The sequence below is a fragment of the Antennarius striatus genome, chromosome 22 (genome assembly GCF_040054535.1).
Source record: "Antennarius striatus isolate MH-2024 chromosome 22, ASM4005453v1, whole genome shotgun sequence".
Lineage (NCBI taxonomy): Eukaryota > Metazoa > Chordata > Actinopteri > Lophiiformes > Antennariidae > Antennarius > Antennarius striatus.
Window position 1 is genome coordinate 2,652,278 of NC_090797.1, and position 7,228 is coordinate 2,659,505.

Here is a 7,228-nt window from a genome sequence, read left to right on the forward strand (position 1 = left end):
TTATCTCAATTTGACGGAGAAATATTTTAATGGAAAGAGCTGAACTGGATAACTTAGTGGCTTCACGTACGCCGTCGCGCCTCTGAGGATTAATCCAGAATTCTGCTTCATGTTCATTTGCCTTTTGTGCTTCCCTTGAGATGAGATGAAAAACTGCATTTGAGGGTGGAATAATAGAAAAGTTGGTCTTTTATTTAGGAGCAGATTTCATTTGGGATTATCGTAATAATGTCGCGGCCACAACTCAGGTTGGAGTGGTATGCGGAAAAACGCAATCCAAAGGTTTGCTTCCCCACACGACACTCCTAACGTCGGGATTGATTAATGAAGTCGGGCTTGTATTTAGCAGCAGATTCCGTTTGGGATTATCGTCGTAACAATCTGGTCCCAACCAGATGATTTGGGCCATTGGGGTGCGAAAAAAGACTCAGATCAAACACGGAAACAGTCCGGCTCCTGATGCGTTACCCTTTCCAAAGGGCTCTGACTGCTGTGGGTGACAGTAATGGAGGCATTTTGGGGCAGAACAAAGGAGGTATTAGCATTAAACGCTTCCCGTTGCGAGACCTGCTGACGTTTGTTCTAGAAAGACCCCTGGTAGTCCCCGGCTCTCTCCTGCTCCTTTACTGGAGAACAAAAACTGAATTATACACACCACCTGCTCATTTGACTCGCCAAATATTCACAACTTATGTGGCGGTTACAGGAGATTCTGCACCGACGCACCTGCCCTCCCCCCCATACTGAATCATTCTGCCTCTATGTATTATTGATACCTTCAATCTTTCATGTCACTCAGAGTTTGACCTCTCGCTGTAGGCGGCAGGCGGGGTGCAGCGTGGAACGCGCTCTTTGATTTGTCAGTGTTTAATTGCTTCTAACAGAGACGAATGTGTTTCCAGAGAGAAGGGCATTGATTAAAGGTTGAGCGAGCAGTAATTCACTGTTATAATTACACTTACAAGACTGTCAGTCACATGATCTGACGGGTGCACGCTAACGATCTAAGAGCAACGAGCTGGGGTTGACGTCGGAGACGTTGCAAGACAAGACGGGCCGTTTCTTAAAAGTTCAAATGGGATGTAGTGAACGGATAAATTGACTCTTGATAAAGATTTTCCAATCCCAGCATCACAGCCTCATTAAGGATGGCCGTTTTCCAAAGAAAGGAGCTTTTCTGAGGAGAAGTCGCCAATGAGCATCCTTACCTATAGAATGGTCATCCAGGAGTCTTTGGAGAACCCCCTACTGACGGTTAAGTTTACACAACAGTGTTTACCAGTATGTGTGTTATTAAGGCTTCCTGCCCAGCTCTACTCCAATTCCTTCCCCTTATTCACATTGCTTTGTAATATCTGCCCTTTCACAACCATGATAACGGTTATTATCCCCCTTGGAAGGAGACGTAGTGCCCCTACCAAGATGGAGACTGCCAAGTAACTCCACTGAAAGGTCAGGCGGGAGGTTGGGTGCGGCAGCGGGAGGTAGACTGAGGTCGACTTGGAAGCGTAATACCAGATCTCAGAGCTGCCGGCCAGAAAAGCAAAACAGTGGAGAGATGGGGAAGAAAGCGAGGTGAAAACAGTGTTTGCAGGTCAACTAAGCTCCATCGCGGTTGCAAATGAAGAAGCAAGTCGGAGCAGGAAGTGGATCCGCAGGGCCACGGGGTAGCAGATGGGCTTCAAAAACATCTGGTCCTCTATATATACCGAGGGTGAATGCACATCAGGAGTGATGGGCGCAGGCAGGAGAGTCCAACGTGAGCTGAATGGTAGAGATGTTATCAGATATTCCTCACGCAAAAAAAAAAAAGGTAAAGGATCTATCGGTAGGAGTGGATAAAACACGCAGACGTAGATATTTCTGCGTTCACCGGGGAAGTTGAAAGCATCCCAGCTGCCGTGCATCTCAGAATAAAACCTGGCTGATGGTCCGTATCAGTGTTATTTTTACCTCACAGACTCATTTTTGAAGTCTGGCACCTTTTGCGGGAAGTGAGAAGATGAGTTAAAGTCTAAAATAGTCAACAAGAGATTCACCTCTTTTCTTTATCATAAAAGCTGCGCCTCATCACCCCCCATAAAAACGGCATCGTCTACATGGATAAACTTTAATCCAAGAGATAATTAGGATTTATTTTCTTTATGCAGAATGTTTTAACCCTTTTTTTTTAAACTTCAAGTGCATGTTTTTGTGTCTTTCTACTCATTTCCCTCCTATTAGTTGAGCAAACCCCCCCCCCCCAAAAAAAATCATCCAATAAACCTCCATTCAGCTCTGCTTTTCAGTTTTCTGAATGGTTCAAATAACAAATCATGCTAGTTTTGTATGACACAGATTAGTCACGCCAGCTGCAGACATGGGAGTGGCTGTAATCGGCTAAGACGGAGTGTAAAAGGAAAATAAAAAAAGTCCATATGTGACACAAACTCTGTATTGTGTAACCGGTTGATAGATAAGTCGGACCACCGGGGAAAACTGCCACCAGCTACACGTTTGATATCGAACTATTAGAACAAACTGCCTCAATTCAGAGATGATTAGATGTCAGCAGCTACGCAGACAAAATTATGTGATCATCAAATACAGTTTATGGCCATCAATCACATTGATTTCTGTTGTAAAAAAAAAAAAGGGGGGGGGGGGGGCTAAACAAGACTCGTGTGGTTTGGGAGTCTCACATTGCCGTTGTTAAAGTATAGACATTAGGGGAGGCATAAAGATTTACCGCTCGCTGGGAAATGAAGGCCCCTTCTTATTAAACACAAAATGTGGAAATGCTCTTCCTAACTGCTAACTTGTACGGTTCAGAGAGTTTACTGCGCACTCCTTAACGGCCGCCGTTGGATTGTTAAAGCGTCAGTGTTTGCCGTTCCATGTGATGCATGTTCGACGTTAGCTGAAACGTTAAAATCACACCAAAAGAAGAAAAAAAAAAGGAGTTTTTTTTTTTTAACACAGTGGGGGGATTAAATGAAACGAGACAAAAGAGAACATTTGTGTCCCAAGGACGAGGAATAAAAAACAGAATGACCTGGAAAGCGTACTTAAGAATCCAATTATGGGATGCACACCCCTGCGATTTGACATTGTGTTGCTGGAATGATCTGAAAAAGACGTCGCGTCTGTTGTGTGTACCTTTCAGCTTTAATGGTGCGTTCACTAAATGTGCGAGAAATTCCGAGTCTATCTAGCTTTCACCGATTATGAGATGCACCCCTCTAAAAAGACATCCATTCATCGGTTTTTGACGATCTCACTATTATGTGACCCCCCTTGAGCTGGGTGGGGTTACAAAAGCAGACTTGCCTCCACTTTGCAAAATGCAATTAGCCGCCATCCTCCCCGTCTAAGTGACACCCTGGGATCTTTTTGGTGAAGTCAGCACAAATAGACCTTGAGGGCTAACAGACGAGATAGAGAGAGACGAGGGAGGTGTAACGTGGAGACAAGAGGAGGCTTTTCGTCTCCCCCACCGAGTTTGTTTGCAGGGGGAGAGATAGCCGGCATGAAAGAAAAGGGTAGACGTACGCTCCCGCAGAGGAATCGCTTTTGTTTACCCCCCTGACAGAGGAGCAGGGAGAGTCAAAACACGAGCAGGAGAGGGTTCATAAATCATACTTTACTGTCTGTTCTAACCCCTCCTCTCACCCTCACAGGGGAGAGAAGGATGCTGGGTGATTGTCGAAGAGTGAAAAACCCCCGACCGGAATGTGTTGCAAAGCTATTTTTCCTCATGCAGGAGAGCAGGGATCATAAGGCAGCCCAGAATTTCTTTACTTCCTTCTATACAGTGGTACCTCTACGTACGAAATTAATTGGTTCTGGAAGAAATTTCGTAAGTAGAAAATTTTCGTAAGTAGAAAATTTTCGTAAGTACAGACACGTTTTCCATGCAAATGCCCTAATCCGTTCGAAGCCCACAAAAATTCCGACATAAATGTTTTATAAAGCATAAAAATGTATCAAAACATGTAACAAATACATGTTACAATTAGAATATTACACAATAAATGAGAGTTGTGCATAACGTAAAAAAACAAAGAATAAAGAATAATAATGACGTCATTTTTAACTGCTGTCCTCATTGTTTGTTGCCCTCTTTGGTTCATGCGCTCCTATCTCACCATGAACAACAGAGTGAATTCCAGTCCTCCTTCTGAACTTCTCCAACCACCCACGCGACGCCTTAAACTCCTTAAACTTCCTTTAGTTTTAATAACGTGGTGATTGTAGATGCATTACGGACATATTCTTTGGTGAGATCAACCAAAGGCATCCCTTTTTCAGGCTTTTCTATCATCTCTTGCTTTGTTTGTACGGACAAAAAACTTTTTTCCTTGTCTTTTCCTCTTTTCTCCGTCACTTTCTTGGGGTCCTTAGTGAATACTCTAAAAGTTAATATATTTATGTAAAACTATCAGAACAGCTCATGGGTCGAGGGCCGAATGACGAGGACGCTGCATAGACATCGATCTAGCTCCACACAGAGGTCCCTCTTAGCCAATGGGATGCCATGGTGCTAGGTAATAGCCAATGGCAGAGCAGCTATAAGAATGTTGCGTTCAGGAACCTGTGGGAGCTGCGAGTATCAGCCCATACTGTATTTGTACCTTTCGTAACTCGAAATTTCTTTCGTAACTAGAGGCAATATTTTCCTGTTGAGGCGTTTCGTCAGTAAAACATTTCGTATGTAGAGACATTCGTAAGTAGAGGTACCACTGTATAGGTATATAAAAATTCTGGATCCATACCATCCCTTGGATAATCCTCGGAATCCAATCAGCTGTTCCCTTTCTCGCGATTCTCCTACAAAAATATAGTTAATCTGTGCAAATATTCCCGGAGTTATCCTAACATTTCCTTATGTCGCCGGGAAGTCTAACCTACATTTCTTCCAAAGCTTTTAAAACGAAGGTGAAACTCATAAAAGGAGACTTGCTGACATGAGCTGAGTCCCCCAGAGGCGACACTTCCTCCCCCCACCACCGGCCTCCCACCAAGATTGGCAGACCCTAAAGCCCCGGCGATGGCCGTATAATCCTAACCTGTGAGTAAGTGCTGCCTAAGAGGCTCAAATCCCTTTACTGAGGTAGTCCTTAAACAGGGCTATGTTCCCACTCAAATTTTACTCACGCAACTCCTTTGGGGTGAGTCCCATTTCTCATGGAGACGATGGGTTTTGTAAGAAAAAAAAAAAAGAAGCAGGAAAAGACAAGGGAAGATGGGGGGGGGGTGCTAAATATTAGCAGTGGGTGACTTTTACCTCCTGTCATTTAGACGTAAATGAAGACGCCGGGCTGCTCGAGTGACAGAATTAAGTAATACTCACAGGAAGTTAAGCAGCTTAATGATGCTCCGCAAGTTCCAGATGCCTAAGATAATAAATAATTTTATTTATTGGCATGGAGCATGTTCCAGTTTCTCTCCACCGGGGGCACACGTTAACTGTATTTCCAGATGTGCTAATTATGAGCCTCCGGGTTTAATATGATGGATTGATTGGTGTTTAAAAAAAAACCTTTTTTCTGTTGACTCATCTGACAAATCCATGTGGGTGTTTATCCTATTTACGTCTGCAAACATGCTACACACGCGTGTCCAAACATGTGAACCGGTCACGACTTTAGCCGTCCGCCAGATGCCAGATAAACGGGTCTCGCGTGCACCAACCTGCTTGCCGCCAACCTAATAAACTTAATGGACTCCGAGCGAAGCGGGGGATGAGTTCATCAGGTGGCTTCATTTCACACTCCTCATATTCATGCAAATTGAGAAAGCTAGGCGACAAGCGGTGCCAGCGAGACCCCCGCTTTACAGAACGCCTGGTTTCTTAAAGGTGTTATATTTGCTAATAATAAAAAGAAAATCTATCATTAGAATAAGATTTTATGAGTTATTAGTCGAGGACATTAAGCACCTGCGGCCGTGTCAAGAGTTGCATTCGTAATGTGGCAGCCCTGACTAATGTCAGTCTGACCTGTGTTTTCTATGATTTATTCTTTTGCGGGAAGAGGATGCAAACTTTCCTAATCTCTCGTTTATTCGTGCTTCAAGATGCACGGTTATATTACATTGTGGATTTTTAGTAGGTAGTCACATGATACCGTACGCGAATGCTATTGGCTGGCAGCAAGCATCCGGAAACATATCAAAGAAATGTAAAAGAAGGAAGCAAACAGAGAAAGAAAAAAAAACATTGACGTAATCAGGTTAGCCTGAGGTAGGAGTTACCGTCTTTTGGACAGACGTTTACGGTACCGTACTCGTACCATAAGCAATGGAACGCAAATTAAGTGAAAAATTATTGAATACAGTGAACTAAAATAAAAAGAACATTACCGCCACGTTTTCTCTTGACTTTTCCCGCCTTTTCACACGCTTGGTGGCGAGAAACAGGCTTTTCACGTTTGACTTCCAACTTTTTGTTCAACTTCTAAGACAAAAATTCCAAATTTTTTGGTCGAAGTCCGATTTGTTCGATGTCTAAAGCGTTCTAAAACCAAGGTTTGCTTGTAGAACCAACACCAAATAGAAAGAGTAATAAATAACCCATCAAGAATATACAAATAGAAAGGCATAAATAGGCATAGGAATACAAATGCGTAAATAAACAGTATGTATATAAATATATATATATATATTATATATATATATATATATATATTAAAACAGTTTAATATCAGTATGGGGAGGGCTCATAAACATTTAAATAACCATAAATAATGAGATAAATAGTTTGTCGCTATATCGCATAATTTAATTTTTAGCCGGTGGTCCTGGAACGCGTTAACCGCGAATAACGAGGGATTACTGTACCTCTGTTATTCCTCTTCTGACTTTCTTTTTCCTCATGGTCAGAGAAATTTATATCTTTTTCCAATACTTCACACGTATCACGGCCCAGACGTCCATACTCTCGCTCGCGTTCCCGTTTCTTTTCCGCAACTTCTTACCCCAACCCTTTTGTTTAACTGCTTTTCTCTTACGACAGCTTCTAATTAAACTCCTTCACTTTCGTTTGCTCCTCGTCGCGCTGAGCTAATCTTTCGGTCCAAAAAAAAAAAAAAAAGACTTCATTTCCCCGTCTTATCCGGGCTACAGGTGTAGCTCTGGAAACGGGGGGAGCGGCGCTGTCGGTTTTTGGGTTCACCAGAGCCGATCGTAGATTCAGAGCTTGTAATTATGTGCCGGAAGAAATTAATGAAATCCAACGTCTCCGGGGGGG